This window comes from Orcinus orca, chromosome 18, assembly GCF_937001465.1.
Source record: "Orcinus orca chromosome 18, mOrcOrc1.1, whole genome shotgun sequence".
Taxonomy (NCBI): Eukaryota; Metazoa; Chordata; class Mammalia; order Artiodactyla; family Delphinidae; genus Orcinus; species Orcinus orca.
Genome location: NC_064576.1, coordinates 25220348 through 25242265, shown reverse-complemented (window position 1 = coordinate 25242265; position 21918 = coordinate 25220348). Strand labels below are relative to the sequence as shown.

Below are 21918 nucleotides of genomic sequence, written 5' to 3'. Positions count from 1 at the left end.
CCCAGATGGATGGAAATCAGAGTTTAGAAAAGTTGGCTTTGCTGCTTCTTTGATCTCCAATCAAAACAATGTTGGGAGTGAGGATATAACAGAGGTTACAGAAGAACTCCTTAAACAGGCCTATGTGTAAGGAATGAAAACATAATCTGTTTCGAAAGGAGAAAAACTGTGAAAGTTTAAGAAGAATTTTCAGGTTAAGAACAAGGGCACGTACAGAATCAGAAAATAAAATTTTTAAATTAGGAAAGAAAAATAGTACAGTATGCTATGTAAAACTAAAAACACTTAGCTCATAAAACAAACCTGTGCAGGGCTGACTAAACTAAGTAGAGCTAGGAATGCTGAAAGCACAGTTCAGATATATTAACTAATACAAAGTAGAAAAATGTCTATCAGATGTATGATATAGATTATCTAAAAATGTGACTCAAAACAGAACTGCCATCCTTCAAAGGTTGGTCTAAACACCATCTCCATCCAGAAGCCTCTCCTGAGCTCATGTGGATTTAATCTTTTTCTTCCTAGTGGTTTATCCTAACTTTGGTATGACAATTACTACTTTTTACCATGGCCCACCTCCTACACTGGACTGTCTCATATTTTTAAGTACTCTCCACAGCTCCCAGAACTGTGCCTCGTATCCTGGAAGCATCTACGTACTTATATAATTGAAAAAACAATACACTGAAATTTATTTGGTACATACTGTTACTATAAATTAGATGGTAAAAATTCTTGCTAGAATGTTCCTTTTCATTTAGAAGCACAAATTTTAAAGGCATTTTGCAAAGATTTTTTTTAGGTTCTTTTTTTTATAGTGAGCAATAAAATATTTCATCAATAAATTCTACTTTATCATTATGGCCTTAATATTTTAGGCAAATACATAATGAATGGTATCAATATAAAATACTTTCATACACTGACCACTGATAAATATAAGTCAAAATATGCCTGGATAAAATTATAAAAACAAAACACACTTATTATTGATGTCTAGATATACCTTGTGGACAAGGAGGTCTCATTAGGTGACATTTGTCAGCTTAATGAAGTTATAAAGGTCCAGGGTATGGCTGTCAGCTCTGAAGGCTCCGACACAGGTGAAAGACACATTTTTTACCATACTATACCATGAACTAAGGACTCAAGAGTGATGTATAATATAGAATTCTAATAAATTAATTTTCAGTAATAAGTTGCAGCCATGCCAACTTGCTTGGATGGGCCTTCCCAATCTCAATTTCTCTGACTGTCCCTTTAATAGAAAACATGTTTGTTATCTTTTTAGAATCCCAATAGTCCATTGGCTAACATTAAATGCACAAAGTCACAGCATATGCCCATGAGTGGTCATCCTGCCTTCCTATTACTTGAGATTTATTGGCTTCTCATAAAATCTTCCATAACAATGAAGATTTTGAGATAAACAGAGTGTAGGAAAAGTCAAACTCATAGAAACAGACAGTAGAGAAACGGTTGCCGGGGGGTGGGGGAAATAGGGAGTGATGGGTAAAAAGATATAAACTTTCAGTTATAAGATGAATAAATTCTGAGGATCCAATGTATAACATGGTGACTATAGTTGATAACACTGTATTACATAACTGAAATTTGCTAAGACATAGAACTTGAACCCCAAAGATAAATATGTGAGGTGATGAAAGTGTTAATTAACTTCATTGTGGGGATTCTTTCACAATGTATATGTATGTATATCAGATCATTATATTGTACACTTTAAATATCTTGCACCTGTAGCAATTTCCATCCTGGAATTATTAGAAAAGGAGAACAAAGAAAGAAGAGGTGTGAAGTGTGGGGAGGGAAGATTATGAAATAAAAAGAAAGAAATCCAAGAGTGAATATATCCCCTTCCTCATTGTCTTCCTCTGTCCATCTATTTTCAGTACAATATCACAATGTATTTACATAATTATTTGGATTGTGTATTTCTAGCATAGATGCAGAATTTATATTGTATAAACTTTCCCTGGTGAAAGTTGATGCATGGCCTATTTTCTTTGAGCAAAAGAACTATTGCAGATTTCCAAGGGCAGCTTGGCCTCTCAGAAATGAATGAAATGTCTTACTTTCTTAGGCAAAAATCCATCCCAGCCTTCAGCATATGTGAGTACAAACCCCACCACATTTATAGAAATATCCGTGGTTTAGTGAACGTGATGGAGGAGGTACAGATTGGAATGGCGGTTGCCAGGGGCTTGGGGGAGGGGTAAGGGGAGGGAGCAGTCAAAGGGTACGAAGTTTCAGTTATACAAGATGAGGTCTACTGTACAGCATGGTGACTATAGTAAACAACACTGTATACTTGAAAATTTGCTAAGAGGCTAAATCTTACATTAAGTGTTCTATCACCCCCCCCAAAGTAATAATAATAAATAAAGACGGCAGGAGGAAATTTTTGGAGGTAATGGATATGTTTATGACATAGACTGTGGTGATGGTTTCCCAGGCGTATGTTAATCTCCAAACCAATCAAGCTGTATACGTTAAATATGTACAACTTTTTGTATGTCAGTTATACTGCCATAAAGTGAGTAAATGGTTTAAAAATATAGGAATGATTCCAAACTCAAATCTCTAAGTTTGGAAATAAGTCTTGTTCAGGACAAGCAGAGACCCACCAGGTATTCCTGAGACTCTGCAGGATGCAGGAATGTGTACACAGAACTCACATGTGACAGCCATTACTTTGAGGACACAGGTGAGGTCATGTTTCTCCAGATAGGAAAGGCGTCCCCTATGTGTAGATGTTCTCTGCAGCCCTGCAGTCCCTCAACCGTGTCCCATGCCCTTGCCACTCCCTGCTCCATTATCCTTTGTTGCTCAGGCTTCTGGTCTCAGACCCTCAACAGCTTCAGTTGACAATCTTGGACATTCCCAAGAGAAGATTTGGGCGTGGTGGAGAGGGTTATGGGTAGGGGAGAGGTTTGAGAAGACAAAATTTGAGAATCAGATTTGGCAATGTTCAGGACATAATTGTTTTAGATTTCATTAATTTATTTATTTACATGTTTTTATCTCAACACCACTCGTCCTTCCTATAACAATCTCCAGATGACATCCTCTGACAGAGTTGGTGGCCTCTGCAAACACAGCCAAATCGGTAAAATCTGAAGTCACATTATTTATTAATGGCCTAATCTTCAAAAAGGCAGTGCAATTCACTAACGAGGATTTTTGGTGGGGGTTGCTATAAATGGGATGCTAAATCAGATACTGTGACAGGAGACATTTAATCATTCACAGTGACCATTTTGATTTTTTTAATGCACTCCTTGAATTGAAAAGTAGAAAAAAATGAACTTAATGTAATACATGCTTCAAACTGCTCATATCAGAGTTGGGAACTGTGTTAACATTTAACAACAAGTTCACAAATTGATTGACCTACTTATGCTATTTCATATGCAGCGTATGTAAAGATCATATAAAATACAATCTTAGGGGCTTCCCTGGTGGCGCAGTGGTTGGGGGTCCGCCTGCTGATGCAGGGGACGTGGGTTCGTGCCCCGGTCCGGGAGGATCCCACGTGCCGCGGAGCGGCTGGGCCCGTGAGCCATGGCCGCTGAGCCTGCGCGTCCAGAGCCTGTGCTCCGCAATGGGAGAGGCCACAACAGTGAGAGGCCCGCGTACCACAAAAAAAAAAAAAAAATCTTAGATATATGTATGTGTGTCAGGGGGGGAATATATATATTTTTAAAGGGTTAAAGCTGTTCTGAAATCTGCCAAAGTAGAATAGGCTGTTGTCTAAGTTGAGACAACACTAAGTATCAATACTTAATAGACTCAACTTGTGTAAACAAATATTGGAGCATATTATATATGTGGTTAAGGTTTATGACTTGAAACTAAAGTATAATTTTCTTTTTTTTAATTTAATTTAATTTTTTTATACAGCAGGTCCTTATTAGTCATCAGTTTGATACACATCAGTGTATACATGTCAATCCCAATTGCCCAGTTCATCACACTACTAAAGTATAATTTTCAATTTTCATCCATGATTTTGAAATGAGGTAGGGTAAATTAGACCAGCTAAATATTCTACTGCATCTAAAGGTTATCAACATGTAGTCTATATTGAAGACATTATATTTTATACAAAATTATGTTAAAATAAAATCTTAATATTCTGTTACTACCTAATTTCACGTTTATATTTTATCCTTCTACTAACAGTCTTCAATTCCCCATTCATTAAAATTTGGGAGAAAAATAAAGAATGTATTTGTTCGGATGCATTGCATGTATTACCTGAATAAATTCTCACAGGGACCCTGATAGAAAAGTAATTATCCCTCATTTTTCCATGTGAGAAAACTGAGGCACAAGAAGAAGAAGAAACAGACTTATTCATATTACTAACAAGTTTAAGATTTGGAAGTAGAAAGCAGCTCGTCATGACTCTGACAATTGTGATGTTTTTTTTGTTTTTTTTAGACTTGCCACACTTGGCTTGTGGAATCATAGTTCCCAGACCAAGGGATTGAACCCTTGGGCCCACGGCAGTGAAAGCACCAAGTCCTAACCAGTGGACCACCAGGGAATTCCCAATAGTGATTGTTTTTCTATTGGTACAATTTAATTTTGAAAACCTCCAGTCAAAATTTATTCCCTTGATCTAAAAAAATCTGATGACTCTCAATTCCACATTCCTAGAAAGTTGCAATTCCTTAGCATGGCATTCAATATTCTCCTTAATCCAGTTTGCTCCATGTTTTTCTACTTAAGTCTCCCAACTTTTCTTCATTTGTTTTATTATCAATTCAGCATGGATCACTTGACATTTGCTTAAAAGGCCCAGTTGTTTTCTTTCTCTTGTTTAATGTCATGCTATTCAGTCTTACTTTTCTCTACTTTTATATTTGTTGAAGTCCTATATATCATCCGATAAATATCACCTCTTCCATGAAGCCTCTTTCCATCTTTCTTAGCCAAGTCCTCATAAACCATCACTTACACCTCTGGTTTGGAACGCGGGCAATCTGACCCTATGCTATAGTTATTTGTGCATCTGTCTTAGCTCCTTTATCAGACTCTTAAAGGGAAGAAACCCTTCTACATATTTTCCACAGTGCCTGGAATAGTTCTTGGTACATTCTAGAGATCAATAAACATCCCTAGAATGAGTGAATTAAAGTGACAGGCAACTGAAGAGTTAGATTTTATGCTTTATTAAAAAGTGAGGTCCTTTTGTTGTAGATTTTCATAGAACTTTTCAAAACTGATAAAATGAAACTTGCTCATGATACAATCTCCAAATGTTATCCCCAGGATAGGTTCTGGAATAGTAATATAGAAAACCTTCTTGTAAACCCATGAAAAGCATTCCAAAATGTCCAAGATCCTTGGTTTAAAAACAATGATAATGACATTAATATGGAAAACACATGCGGTAATTAAGGATCTATGTGTATGTGTGCATGCACTGTGTTAGTTTTTTTTTACTGGATTGATATACCTACTTACCAAAGAATAGAACGTATTTGTGACACAGAATGTTAAGATAATTTGTTGGTAACACATGCATTGCTACAAGTTATAACAGTAAAAAAAAAAACATTATAAATTAAAGCACCCATGGGTCATTCAACTCAGCTGGCAATACACCTGAATAAAAAGGGAGAGCTAGACTTAATCTCCAAGTCTGTCATTTATTTCTTTCACACAAAATGTATGGGACACAGGTGGCCAGAAGTCAAAGATCATACTCTGCCTGAACGCTTCATAAGGCACGGTACAAATGTATGGGACCTGCTGGGTGAAATCAGAAAGTCACTAGAATGGGGTACGATTTTAGTGACCCAGGTCAAAGGCCATACAGCTTTTGGTGTTTTACAAATGTTTGACAGATTAAATACCCACCTCCTAGGGATAACAAATAGGCCATGGAGCTAAAAGTATTCATAAGCATTAAAGCTTCATTCAGAATTCTCCTTATGAAGGATGCAGGTCACAAGGATTAGTAATATGGTTACAAAAATTTTTTCCCGTTGTTGAAAAACTGTACTCTGGACAATACCCCTGAGTGTAATTGCAGGTCACCCAATATGAAGACTAGACAAACAAAAAAGAAAAGAGTAAAAAAAGCAGCAGTTATACCCAGACATGTCCTTCTCTGAAATGCAGCACTACCTTTTTAGGATTCTTTCATATTTTGCCAAGTATTTTTTTTCTTGGATAGAGTGTCATATTATCACTAATCTGCGTAAATTATTTTGCTGATATTCAGCACTTTTTTATAGTTCACTATCTCTAGAAAGTTGACCTGATACAAGGATATGTTTGACAAATAATCCATGGGTGTTATAAGGACAATAATGTATGGTATTGTGTGGAGAAGTGCTTTATACATTTTGTAAAATGCTCTGAAATTAAGGCAGTATTACGATTTAACACAGTATCTCTTTATTCTTACTTGAACTCTTGTGATAGTGTGCTCACAAAATTAGATTGTGTTGTTATATGCCTCTCCCTCTTTCTTTTGGTGTTCTTTTACAATTTGAAAAGAATAATTTAGTTTTCTTGGTGGCTTTATGTAAACCAATGGTTTAAGTTACTGTAAGTCAGAATCACCCGGAGGGATTGTTACAACACAGATTACTGGGTCCCAGCCCAGAATTAATTTTTTTTTTTTAATTTAAAAATTTTGTCAGGGCTTCCCTGGTGGCGCAGTGGTTGAGAATCTGCCTGCTAATGCAGGGGACACGGGTTCGAGCCCTGGTCTGGGAGGATCCCACATGCCGCGGAGAAACTAGGCCCATGAGCCACAACTACTGAGCCTGCGCATCCGCAGCCTGTGCTCTGCAACAAGAGAGGCCGCGATAGTGAGAGGCCCGCGCACCGCGATGAAGAGTAGCCCCCACTTGCCACAACTAGAGAAAGCCCTCACACAGAAACGAAGACCCAACACCGCAAAAATAAATAAATAAATAATAATGATAAAAAATTTTTTTTCAGCTTTAAGGTATAATTGACAAAACCTGTATATATGTAAGGTGTAGAACATGACCGTTTCACATCGATTTACACTGTGAAATGGTCACCACAATCAAGCTAATTAGTATTCATTACCTCACTTAGTTACCTTCATTTTTTCTCCTTTTCATTCCTCCATCCCCCTCCCTTCTGGCAACCACCTGTTTGTTCTCTGTATCTATGAGTCTGCTTCTATTTGTTTGTTCATTTGTTTTGTTTTCTTTTAGATCCCACAGAACTTTTTATTCAGTAGTGGGGTCCAAGAACTGGCATTTCTAACAGATGCCCCCAAAATGCAGGTGCTGCTGGTCCAGAGATCACACTTAGTATCCACTGATCTAAACAACATGCCATTACAACAACAGTGTTTTCTTTAACAGTGACCCTTAGACCATCTGAAAAGTATTTTAAAAGAATTTTTATTAATTTTCCTGAATCCTGCGAAATTTGCTATCAAGATCGTTGTTACTGTTCTTTGATATCCGAGGTAATGCTGATTATGTTTGTGCTGGTAAGACTATGACTGAAAACTCAAGTCATTCATTTTCTAAATTAAACAATGGTTGTCTGTCTGTACTCTTACGGATTAATTACTGTTTCCAGGATCTTCTACATGTGACTTCTTTTTCATCAGAAGTGGTAAGAGCCACCTCTGCCTCTAATACCTTCATTTTATATTGGCTATTGTCAGCTTTTTTTTCCCCCAGAAGGCAATGCCTTTGTCACATAGATTTTATATCTATTTACAGTAATCCCAGTTTACTCTAGTTTTAACACATAGTATGAAAAGTCTTAGAGAAACAGTGCCAAAATCTTTCATATTCACTTTAGCAGAGGTGAGATGTTTTGAGTCTACTGTCAATATCAGACTTTCAATTCCAGAACTTATTCATGTTGTTCTAGACAAAGAGATTTGCAGAAAGAAGATGGGGACCTAGGGATACAGGATTTGAACAAACCACTCAGCCCTTAGCATCACATCAAAACGCTGCAGTGGGTATTGCTGTTGGTTTGCTAGTGTAGAATTTTATCCTTTAATCTCCCTCTAATTATGTAGTTTTCTTTGAGGCTATTTCTCTATTGATTTAGTTAGATCAAGAGATAGAGGAAAGTAAGTAATAGTCTTGGTTCCCATTATTTTCTAACTGATAGTAATTAGTTCTAATTCTAATTCGCAGGATACTTTATTGTCCATGCTAAGTTTTAGTTATTAGCTATGATTTCAATAATTATTCATGCATTGGATCCTAATGTGAAACTTCTTTAAGATTTCTATTTATGCACACATGCAAATACCACACACAGGGTTTTCAGTCTTAAAAAAAGAAATAGGAAAGGATTAGTAGCAGGCAAGTAAAGGGATATGGTCAATGTAAAAACACATGCTAATAATACATTGTGCTTCACTCTGCTATTTAACAACCTCCTGGAAACATAGATGTGACATCTGTTTTTAGATTTTCAAACTGATTTTTATTTTGAGCCTAATTATATACATACATATATATGCATGTATTATATGTATAAACATATAGTGTACACATATATATTGTGTGTGTGTGTGTGTGTGTGTGTGTGTGTGTGTGTGTGTGTGTGTATCCCCAAGGGGATAACAGAGACAATACAGAGAAAGCATTATGTAGGGCAAAGGTGTAAGTATGAGAAGTTGTAAGAGCAAAACAAACAATGACAAAAACATTGAGGTTTGTTCTTTTGCTTATTTTCTCCTGAAAATCTGCCTAATTCTACAGAAGGATACGCTCACAGGTTACAGCTCAGTTTCACTTTCCTCCTCTCATTCAGGATCCCATCCAGTCTACCAAAATTGTAGGAAAACTCCTGCTGTAATTTATAACAGACTGTAAAAGAATCAACTGACATTTCTTTAAGATGAAAAATAATTTTTCCAAAAATCTTTTAACTTCATCTTCACCACTACCAGGACTGTGAATTTATTTATTAATTTCCTCCTGCAAATGATTTCTATTTTAAACTTATCCAGTGTATTGGGAAAGTTCTCTTTCTAAGTGAAGCAATTCAAAACATAAGTGAGCAGGGAGAGGAAAATGGTAGTTATGCACAAAGAGATGTGTGCGTGTGTGTGTGTGTGTGTGTGTGTGTGTCTGAGTGAGCGGGTAGTGAATCCCTTTGAGAGGAAATCAGGAAAGGATTGCTTGTGAGAGAACCTCAGGCTCATGGTAAGCCCCACCCTAAAAACATACGATCATTTTTTATAAATAATACGTATTGATGTTTACATATTGATGCTTAACTCTAATATGCCCCATGGTTCATATTATGGTTTATTTCCTTAATGCTTCTTGAGTCTTTTCCTCCATTAGACTGTAAAACCTGATTTCTTTTCTTTGGAAAAATCATCAAATCCAGTATTATACATATAGGATCTAGGTAACAAATTTTGACCAACTGAATTATTGTCCCATTTCAATCTAACAATTGTATTCTCTAAAGGGGTTATAAATAGAGTTTGATATCAGGTATCTGGATGCCATCAGCCCCCAAAATAGGTATAGGAATAATGTTAATAAATGGAATATTTGGCTGTATTCATGCCATGGAATTTCTCTCTTGCTTCACCCACCTCTGGCTTCCAGACATCTAAGCAGATGGAGTACTTTTTCTAAGTTTGAAAGTTAATATTAAAACTGATATAAAAATACAGTAATAGTTTTCAGGTTAAATATTTCTCAGACAAAGTAGGAAATCATTTTTATCCAACACATGACTCGATACAGTATTTTCTAACAAGGAATTTTCCTGTGAACGAGTAAAAGAGATTTGGAATTTGTTGCCCTTCGTAAATCAGCTCTCCAAACATGGAATTCTATTTTTCAAAATTAAGCCAAGAAAATAAAATCTACCAAAAAGAAGGCATATTGATTATTGCTGTTCCTATGTAATATTCTGAAATATTGCTCACTGAGGTTTGAATACCTAACTCTATAGTTACCTTTTCTCTTTTTTCTGTTTTATGGGTTGCAGTGAAAGAACACATGCTTTAAACAGTTGAGAAAAACTAAGGATTACAGTGACGCCAAGCAAGGGCCAAGATGTGGTCAAAACTTTGTGCTAACCTGCCCTGAAGTTGCCTATTTCCAGGTGAATTGTATCCTAAATGCATTTAAGAAAGCCAGTTCTCTCCTGTTGCTTGTCAGAAAAGCAAGATCTAGTTTATTTCAGGAAGATATGAGTTTATAATACTTACGTTTTTTACCTATAACATAAAGCCAACGATATTGTCTACTTACAAAATATGAAAATAACCTGGAGTTAGATAGATATACCGAAAAAGGAAAGGAATTTGCACTTGAGCTGTAGTGAGACATTCAGGTACAGAAGCAGAAACAAGATCAAGGCGGAGAGAACCTGCCTTTAGAACAGTCGACATCAGCAAATCCCTAGTTTGGGCAGCAGGAAAACTTCTCAGTGAAGTGAAGACACCTTAAATCCTGATTTAATCCTCTACTTTGTTCTTCTCATGTGTTATGGTTCTACAGGTTTGGGTTTCTGTGAGACCTGCTTCCATGTTGGTAATTCCTGTTTTCCTTCTATCCATGCCAGTTCTGATGCAAAATCATCCATTATGAAGAAACATAATGGAGACTCTTCCTTGCAACCATAACTTTGGCAGCATTCATTGATTTTTGTCACTAGTGGTTGCTGTGAAAAAGTTGTCAGTACTTAAGTTCACGTTTTTACCCACAGTGGTGGAATATACTAATTGGTTAGTGTACCAATGACAAATCCAGATCTTTAAAAAGAATTCTAGATAAATACACTTTAAATTGTGTTCAAATTTAAAATACAATAATTACTGGCTACGACACTGGATCAGTCCTATGAATATTCTCCTATGGGTCTACATGAACTTTTCAGAGCTTGATTGAAATATCTTATTGTTAAAGATTAAATTATTTACACTGACTACGATGAGCTGGACTGTTGTAAGTGAGCAAAAATAAACCACAAAGAAAGTAGAAGACCATTAAGGGAAAGGGGAAAGGGGAAAGATTAAAGAGAGTAGTTACTACATGGGGCATGTAAACCCAGAATAGGGTGACTTAAGCCCTGAGAGCGTGGCTGAAGCACTTTAACTTCAAGGTCCCATTCTCTTCTGTCTCAGTCTCAGTACCACAGCTCCTTGATGTAAGTCTATTGAGCTCCTGAGCACGGCAGGGAGGCAACAGTACAAATTCTTCAAGTCAGAAGGGAGTAAGGTTCTTGAATTTAGATTTATTCTTTGAGTCTTTTCATCCAACGAAAGCTGCCTGGCAGAGCAGTTAAGAGCAATGGAATATTACTCAGCCATAAAAAGAAACGAAATTGAGCTATTTGTAATGAGGTGGATAGACCTAGAGTCTGTCATACAGAGTGAAGTAAGTCAGAAAGAGAAAGACAAATACCGTATGCTAACACATACATATGGAATTTAAGAAAAAAAAATGTCATGAAGAACCTAGCAGTAAGACAGGAATAAAGACACAGACCTACTAGAGAATGGACTTGAGGATATGGGGAGGGGGAAGGGTAAGCTGGGACAAAGTGAGAGAGTGGCATGGACGTATATACACTACCAAACGTAAGGTAGATAGCTAGTGGGAAGCAGCCGCATAGCACAGGGAGATCAGCTCGGTGCTTTGTGACCGCCTGGAAGGGTGGGATAGGGAGGGAGGGAGGGAGGGAGATGCAAGGGGGAAGAGATGGGAACGTGTGTGTATGTGTGGCTGATTCACTTTGTTGTGGAGCAGAGGCTAACACACCATTGTAAAGCAATTATACTCTAATAGAGATGTGGAAAAAACAAACAAACAAACATGGGCTTTTGGCCTCTGCTTGAATGAGTCCACCCGCTCTGCCAGGTAGTGACTGTGTGACTTTGAAACTGTGACTTCATTTCCATATCAAAAAACCTGTAGCCAGGAAAGGAGCCTACTTTGTAGAGTTAAATAGGGATCAAGAGAGGTAAATATAAATGTAAAGTATCTGATACACAGTAAGCACATCGAGTGGCAACTTACAGTATTATGAGGGGAAGATATTCTATCTATCATCTATTATCTATTTATCATTTGTCTACTTTCTACCTTGTTACAAAAGGCATTCAATGTGGATAAAGAGATTCTAGCAAAAGAAAACATATATGTCTTACCGGAAGTTATTAGGGTGCTCAGGAATTTGGGGCAGCCACCTGGACTTGATGCTACCTGTCCTGTACTTTGCCCTAAAACTGGTCTCTGCATGTCGTGCTGTGAAGGCCACTGAGGAACAGAAACATGTCTTCATGAACTGAGTAAATTACGGTTTCCTCTCCCTGTGTGAAGCCTGTAGTTTTCTCCTCAGTGGAGTGGAGTATGCTTATTGAGCATCGTCTCCTGGATTTGTAAGATATCAAACAGTCTCTTCAGGCCTGCACTTGTCATTATCGTTTTGAGGAGGGCCGGTATGGCCTACGATACTCAGGGAGGAAAGTAAAGTCAGAAAATACAAAAGCATCCCCATTAAAGTGCAGCTTAAGAAAGATCTAAGCCCAGTAAACTTTGAAGTTAGTGAGAGGTGTTCCGATGATGCTGGGAATTGTGATTAACTGCAGTTCCACTCAGGTGCTGTGCCACTGTATCTGGATGGATGACTTTAGATATTGTGAGAGAACATAAAAGACTAAAAGCAGCAGCAAAATTTTAAAAGAGCTTTAGTGGTTGTGATGAACTCTGTTATTTCTGAGCGTTTTCCCGTGGTTTGCATATTATTAGCAACCTGAGGTGAATGGATTTGCCTCGGAACCACACTATAAATCATCATCTGAGGTAGTCGTAACAGTCATTACCAGTGTTTGTGTTCCCCACTAAAACGTCTTTTTGTGCTTACTCTCTCTTCTTCCTTTGCATTCCACTGATCATCAATCACGAAAGCAGCTTGGCCATTTCTCTCTGTCTTGCCTCAGTGAACTCCGACTTTCCTTGACCGTTAACCCCTAACTGGAATGCACAAGGCCTGGACGCCTCTGTGGGCCCCGATTCACCTCTCGCAATGAGCTTCCCTTCCTGGCACTGAACTGCAAGGCAATATTTTCCATCTGTTGAGTGAAGAGCATGACACAGGCAGCTGGATATGGTTTTGGAGCCCAGGGCAAACCAACGATGCACAGCTCACTTTTATTCCACAAGCCTGTGGGAGCCCAAAGAGATAAGAGGCCTTTCTGCTAGGCTGAACACAGAGCCTGGCATTCAGAAACAAACCCTCCTTCCTGAAATACTCAATATGTTTTTTATTCAAGCCAGAAACATTGTGGGTTGGAATAATCTAAGGATGAATCTAATCTGAAGTTATCTTGAAACGTGTGAGTAAGCTTCTCTTTCATACACCAGCTGTTTTCTTTCCGTTGAATGTTTACTGGATGGGGGAATCAGCCAGTGTTCCTTACGCAGTAGCGGGGAAATTTTGTCTGCTCCAAAAGAAACTACAAGGCCTTTCCAAGGAGGAGAGAGGAAGAATGGTTCATCATGGGTTCACACAAATTTGGGGGCAGGGGGCTCTGATAAAACCACATCCTCAAATTAGGAAATACTTTTCTTTATAAAGCATTCTAAGAAATGTTTTATCCATGACTGCTAGCTCTCCTTATCAGAATATTTGAGACAAAAATCGTTAAAATAGCATTGCTAAGGGTATAAAAATAATTTTCCCAAACATTTAAAAATATATTATAGGATTTGTAATAAATGTTGATATATATATACTTTCTTAATTTACACATTTGAGGAGAAAAATGACTTTTAGGTATTCTTAATAGGATCGTTGGCTTTAAAAATCAAAATGGGGAGAAATAATCTTGGTAAAGGGAAAAAAGTTATGTAATGATATTTACTTGTTCAAAACATGTCAGTTGCTCTTCAAGAATTGAATTATATCCTGGCATGGTTTTCAAGACTTCATGACTACACCCAAATTCACTCCAGTCAAACAGTTCCGTTTACTCATATTAAAACATCCAAATATTCTGACACTTTTTCCTATGTTCTCTGTGTCTGAAATTCCCTTTTCCATCAATTTTGCATATTAAAATTCAACCTACAGAGGACACTCTTATTAGTTAATCTTTCTAAATCTTCCTTATTTCATTAATATCCTTCCCTCTGGAAATAATCACATTTTAACTGTTTTGTGCTGTGAATGGCATTCTTATCTCTTCTTTTTGACAATTCTGTTTGCAACTACATGACAGCTACATTTTATTGCACCTACACTGCCTTTAGACTCTGCACTAGGTGTAATACATATGTTCCCTCATACTATCTCTACAGCAAGTTTTTGAGGTTAATATTATTATCTTCATTTACAAATAGGAAAACAGAATTCATAAAAGGCTGAGACACTTGCTCAAGGTCAGCCAATGCTACGCGGTCAAAGTGGAATTTAAACCTGAATGTGCCTGATTAAAAAAGCCCAATTCTTGGGAGGCAGAAGACCTACACAGACATTTCTCAAAAGAAGACACACAGATGTCCAACAGACACATGAAAAGATGCTCAATATCACTAATCATTAGAGAAATGCAAATCAAAACCACAATGAGGTACCACCTCACACCGGTCAGAACGGCCATCATTAAAAAGTCTACAAATAATAAATGCTGGGGGCTTCCCTGGTGGCGCAGTGGTTGAGAGTCCGCCTGCCGATGCAGGGGACACGGGTTCATGCCCCGGTCTGGGAAGATCCCACATGCCGCGGAGCGGCTGGGCCTGTGAGCCATGGCCGCTGAGCCTGTGTGTCTGGAGCCTGTGCTCCAAAACGAGAGAGGCCACAACAGTGAGAGGCCCGTGTACCGCAAAAAAAATAATAATAATAAAAAAATAATAATAAATGCTGGAGAGGATGTGGAGAAAAGGGAGCCTGCCTACACTGGGAATGTAAATTGGTGCAGCCACTATGAAAAACATTATGGAGTTTCCTTAAAAAACTAAAAATAGAGTTGCCATTTGATTCTGCAATCCCACTCCTTGGCATATATCCAGAGGAATCTATAATTCGAAAAGATACATGCAACCCCCCAATGTTCATAACAGCACTATTTACAATAGCCGAGACATGGAAGCAACCTAAGTGTTCATCAACCGATGAATGGATAAAGAAGATGTGGTACAAATATACAATGGAATATTATTCAGCCATAAAAAGAATGAAATAATGCCATTTGCAGCAACGTGGATGGACCTAGAGATCATGATACTAAGTGAAGTAAGTCAGAAAGAGAATGACAAATACCATATGATACCACTTACATGTGGAACCTAAAATATGGCACAAATGAACTTAGTTATGAAACAGAAACAGACTCACTGACATAGAAAACAAGCTTATGGTTACCAAAGGGGAAAGGGAGGGGGGGAGGGATAAATTAGGAGTTTGGGATTAGCAGATATAAACTACTATATATAAAATAGATAAACAACAAGGACCTACCGTATAGCACAAGGAACTATATTCAATATCCTGTAATAAACTATAATGGAAAAGAGTATGAAAAATAATATATATATGTATAACTGAATCACTGTGCAGTACACCAGAAACTAACACAACATTGTAAATCAACTGTACTTCAAAAAAATAAATTAAAAAGCCCAATTTTCTTTTTCTCTGTTCTAGCTTTGTGGGCGTTTTTGCGGACATGCACCAACTGCTGGGTCTGATCTTAATCTCTCTAGGCTCCAGTGCATCTCATTCGGTACTGATACTGCCAATGAATTTTATCGGACTACATCCAATTCACAAAAACTTGGTCAAGTTTATAGAAAAATGTAATACAAAACTGCCAGTGGTTTTGTTTAGATATCTGTCTCAGATTCCACAATTGTTAGATATGAAATAATTCCAATATATGCACACAAAGTACTCAGCCATGTAAGGTTTATGTGCGCATGTATAAGTGTGTGGTATAATCATCCACTGATTTTCAGATAAAAGACAATTTATTCTTTTAATACTTGTCACTCACTGTTTCTCTCATTTATTGAATTCTTTATGCTAATTTTGGTAATTAAAAAGAATCTGAATTTTCGCCTGTTAAATGACCTTTATTTTGCTAATATTTGGTTAGGAAAAGGCATTTGCTTATTATTTTTTTCTCATCCTTAGAATTTTTCATGAATTGTTTTATAAAATTTAGGTGAGATTTATTTGCAATAAGCATCGAGCCATGTTCCTTGTAAACAAATAAGACCAAGGTCTTTGAGAACCTAAATGTACTAATGAAGAATATTGGGGGGAAATAACTTGCCAACCATAACCTTGGAACCAAAAAATGTTACAAAATTTTCTCTGTTCAAAGTTTATAACAGAACCTGTTGCCTCCAAGGCCATAAACAATTATGATTATGGTTACATACTCACTTAATACATTTATTTGTCCTTTTAAAGTTTGATTAACAAAAATGTACCTTTACCAATTTCAGTGTGTGTGTGTGTGTGTGTGTGTGTGTGTGTGTGTGTGTAAGAAGGAGAGGTATTGAATTGTTGAAAAATTCACAATATTTTGGTTCTTTTCCACTTTAAAATGCCACCAAATTTACATAGACCATCAAAGTTTAGTATCCTTCCAAGTATAAATTTTGGACAGTGTCACTTGATAATAAAATACTTATGTATAAGATGCAGTCTACCATTAAAAAACCTGTAGTCTATTTTGTGTACATATGTAATTATTGAAAGAGAAAATGTTTCCCCTGGCTCCAATCTTCCTCACTTCCAATCTACCCTTTATTTTCAGTTACAGGAACTTTTCTAAAATACAAATAAGAATATATAACATATTCTTACTTGAAGTCCTTCACGCACTCCATGACTTTCATGATAAAGTACAAATTTGTTGGCTTATCCCTCCAAATTGTTTTTGACATGGTTCCTTCTTACATCTCTAGCCTTAACATCATCTTAAATACCTTAAATATCAAGACATAGATCTTTTTATTTCCTGAAGTAACCATATTACTTTGGAGAATCTGGAGGCACTTAATGAAGGAAGTGATGTTTAAAAAGACTCTTGAAGAAGAGATGGACATTGATAAGTAGAGGAAAAGGGGTGTAAGCATGCTGGGTGTGAGGTGTCATAGGCTAGGGCAAAGGATGTGAACAGAAGAGGCATGGGTTGCCAGGAACCGGGGAAGAGTTTATAATGAGAGTAAATGGGACTGTGAACTAGAATCTGGATGAAGGATGGGGTTTGCTATTTTTTAACTCACGGATGGTTCCTAGATCTTTAGAGTTGGAAAGGGTCTCAGAAATTGAAGAGAGGAGATGATGAAGAAGGAGAAAGGAAAAGAAGAAGACAAAAGTAAGCTTAGTCCTCTAAGAGAACTCATCTTTACAATTTTATTCTACATTAGCTACATTTCAGCAAAATTATTTTTCTGTTAATAATAAAACCAGCTAACTTTGTTACACTTGGTTACCAGGTTATATCCTGAAACATACAAATCATTTCACATTCAACATTGTGAAACCATCATCATTTCACATGTAATACTAAAGAGTTAATAAATGGAGTCCTAGGTATTCGTACCCTTAATTTTTATGGTTAAAGCATGGATTACAGCAACAGAAGATCACAAACCTGTATTCTTAGTTTTAATTGCTGAACAGTGATTCAGGTCATGGCTTTCTTTTATTTTCCAGTAATTATTTAGTACTGTTGATAGGACATAGTGGAAATGAATACTGTTTAAAAATGTAGTCATGTATTTCTTTCCCAAATGTCATCTTAACATTACATAAAGCCTTAAACTTCCCGTATACATTTACAAAGAGCTTTGAGAGGAACAGGAGAAGGAAAAGCTGATTCTCATTACTCTTTGAAGTTGAGACTAAAAACAAAAGATAAGAGTAGGAAATTACTTATATCCGAGCCAGCTTCCTATCGTCATTAATGAAGTTATCTTTATCTCCCTGAGTTGTTTATTGTTCTGATTTAATATAAAAAGTTGATGTTTCTTAAAGACACTGTTTTCTTTTGAGGTTAGTATAAAGAAGATAATAAACTGTCCATAAATCACAATAATGAACATATAAATCTACTGTGCACTTTTTATTATGCTTCAGATTTTTATATTCCTCATGTATTGATCATGAACTACATGTTTACATTTAAATTCTTTTTCTAGGCTTTGAAATTAAATTAAGATTATAAAAGAAGATAATTTACTGTTTCTAATTTGAAGTGAATCTATTTTATACATTTTTATTGATTTATTAAATACATCAATTTCCTAAAAATCTGTTTTAGTGGTATTTATTGAAAATCATAATTTTTATTATTCATCTTCATTATTTAGATTGTATTTACAAAATACTTCCCTGTAAAATGTAAATTAAGTGTGCCTGCATGAAGAAAAAAGGGTAGCTTTCACTCCCCTTTTTTTTTACATCCTTCAAGGTAGTTGGGCTTATGCAGAATGTCCATAGCTGCTTGCTGTTTTTCATTGTGCCCTTTAGAGCCACTACACAGCCAAAATGACTATATCCACACTTTGACTGGATGCTACATTTCTTCCTTCTAATACAGCAGGCTCAGTTTCATTCATTGGATTGGGAAGAAAACAACGGAGTGTACAAAGGACAACATATTGTTCCCATAAATTTAAAAGATTGCTATCATCTATCCCATAATCCAACCAAAATAATATCTCATCAGGAAGAGCTTTCAACCTATCTTGTCATATATCATGTGCTTTTCAGGCTCTGTTCTTTTTTATAGTATAAATTTGTATACTTTACAACATTTCTGAAAATCAGGTGCAGAGTATCTGAACCTTGTTTCCAAATTTTGTGTTCCATCTGCCATTTTATTTCTCATTTAAGATACATCCAATGTCTCCAGTGAAATGGCATGGAAAGCCCAGAGGCCTCTTGATCAACTCCTTGTTAAGGAGTTGAAGCAGAACACGTCTCCCGTGGTAGAGTGCACTAAAAAGACATTTTCACCCTGAAATTAGGAATTTGTATTTAATATATTTATCACAGTGCCTGTAGAGTATAAATATACGGTTATCCCTTCTGTTTTATTACTTCATTATAATTTGTCATTAACTTTTTTGCTTTAGTTTCTTCACTTGTTGACTAGAGATAGAACAGTTGCTTGTAAAGGGCATCAAAAGAAATGCACAGATGTGAAGACATGTGTGAAGATAGGATATTAAGTTACTACCATAGGTTTTGAAACTTTGGCTCAATAGTTTTATTACTATTTTTGTTTATATTAGATATATGTCCAGAATCAACAATATGTTAGAGGCATGAGTTAACATTCCCTAATCCACTGAGCTTTAAGTCTCCTGCAGGGTAATATCTTATTCTGCTGCCAAAGGGAGTGTCTGAAAACATAAAACTGATCGTGTCATTTCCATGAAACTCCAAACTCCCACTCAGGATGTGTAAATTGGACCCTAACTATAACTATAATTTAATTTTTTACCACACTTCCAGGTACACGTTGAGTTCTACACACACTGAACTATTGGTAGCTCCTAACTCAACACACTTATTTCTTCATTTACATTTCTGAATCCCTAGAGGTCAGAGACCATGTTGTCACCGTCTTGTTTTCTTCAGCAGCCCTCCAAGTAATGCCTGGCTGCAGAAGACTTTGAGACCTTGTAGGTTCAATGAGCTCATAACTTGTATCGTGCTTAGAACTCACAAGGTAGCACTACATACCTCATCTTATTTAATTCTCACAACAACACTTTGAGCTGGGAGTGCAGGAATTATCATATTCTCTAGGAAACTGAGGCTGCAGGAGAGTAACTCACTCACCTGAGATCTCAAAGCTGGTGAGTGATATAACCCAAGATTCTACCACCCTTTCACTAATCACTTTTTTAATTAAACCTCACTGTGTTAGTAACATGCATATATGATATAGTAAATACATTATATGTGTGTGTGTGTATGTATGTATGTGTGTATATATATATATATATATATATATTTTTTTTTTTTTTCTTTCATTCTGTTGGTTTGTTTCTTTGGAGAATCCTGAATCATACAGGGCTCACCATATTCTCTTTTCCCCCTGAGTAATTCCTCTCCTAGCTCTTTCCCTGCAGTTCCCATGGAGGGAGTATAAACACAAGGATTGGTAATGTAGTGGGATTTTATTATAGCTGGGCAGGTTCTGGAAAAATTTCCCCCTGAATTCAGATCTCCTATTTGTCTCATCAATCAGTTCAGATCTAGGATGTTCTGTAAAGCTGACTGTATTGGTTTCCTAGGCCTGCCCTAACAAAGTACCACAAACTGGATAGTTTAAAACTACAGAAATTTATTGCCTTACAGTTTTAGAAGCTAGAAGTATGAAATCAAGGTGTTGTTAGCTCCCTCTCAAACCTGCAGGGGAATCCTCCCTTGCATCTTCCCAGCTTCTGGTTTTGGCCTACAGTTTCTGGCATTCCTTGGTTTGTGGCTGCATAACCTCATTCTCGGCTTCTGTTATCACATGACATACTCCATGTGAGTCTGTCTTTACATGGCCATCTTCTTATAATATCACCAGTCACATTGGATTAGAGGACCAGCCTACTCCAGAATAACCTCATTTTAACTTAATTAATTATATCTTCAATGACCCTATTTCTAAATAAGCTGATATTCTGAGGGGCTGGGGGTTAGAATTTCAATATATTTGTGGAGGGAACCACAATTCAACTTATAAAACTGAGTAAATTTGTGGATCAACTGGCAGCAGTCTAACTTGCCAGAACAGAAATAGAAAATGAGTACTACCTGACCAGGGACCATGGCCATACCTGGGCTACCAGACTCTGCCTAGGTCTACCACGGTAGTTAATTATTTGGAACCAGGAAAGGCAGAAGGTTCTCAGTCTTTAAGATGAAGATACTGTAGATAGTATATATCCTGGCCCAGTGACTATCTCCCCTGACAATCAGACTGTCCATTCACATTTAAAGGATTGAAATAGTGAAGAGAAGAAGAACAAAGCTAATAGAAACCTGAGGAGAATGCACGAAGGGCTTTCAAATACGAGGGGAAAGGTTCCGTATGTTCATCACTATTTTTCCAGTTCCTGGCACATAGTACCCATTACATAAATATTTATTAAACAGATGAATCTGTGTTAGCAAAGTGTTAGCAAAGTACCAGGCACATAATAAGATGTCTATAAATATTATTCTTATAAATGTTATTTCTACTGCATATGTCTGTGACATCAAGACCTTGGTGTCATTGTCATTCACTTGTTTATTTAGTTCCTTCTGGGGATTGTTACATATAGACTCCCTGAAGTAGGATGGAAATACTGCATTTATTCAAATAAAACAAAATCACGGCTTACTGTAAGACTCCATTTAATGACTCAGTGCAAAGCTAAATGCTCTCTGTATGAAATTTATTTGTTCAATTAACCCGACAAAAATTACTTGGCACCTTGTATTCATCCGTTATTCATGTATTCATTTACCCTTTCTGCAGACGAGTGTTTGCTACCTGCTATGTGCCAGGACCCTTGTTAGATGCTAGGAAACAAAGTCTGAACCCCCGTCCCTCAGGGAATTCTCTATCTAGTGAAATAGTGTCCTAGTCAGCTTGGGCTATCATAACAAAATACCGTCGACTGGGTGACTTAAACATCAGACATTTATTTTCTGGAGGACAGGAGCTCTCTTCCTGGCTTGTAAATGGCCACCTTCTTACTGTGTCCTTACACGGCCTTTTCTCAGTGCACACGGTGGGGGGCGGGGAGAGAGAGAGAGAGAAAAGGAGATCCTCTTCCCTTCCTCTTCTTATAAAGTCACCAATCCAATCATGAGCGACCCATCCTCATGAACTAATCTAAATATAATTATGTCCCAAAGACCCCATCTCCAAGTACCATCACATTG

General features: G+C 36.9%; 1 long non-coding RNA gene across 1 annotated transcript; it reads left to right on the top strand.

The window, feature by feature from the left end:
- Positions 1 to 8574: 8574 nt before the first annotated feature.
- LOC125961931 (uncharacterized) lies at positions 8575 to 16755 on the top strand. The gene is made up of 3 exons (XR_007473066.1): positions 8575 to 10122; positions 12936 to 13360; positions 14367 to 16755. It is a non-coding gene; the product is annotated as an uncharacterized LOC125961931 (long non-coding RNA).
- The last annotated feature ends 5163 nt before the right edge of the window (positions 16756 to 21918 follow it).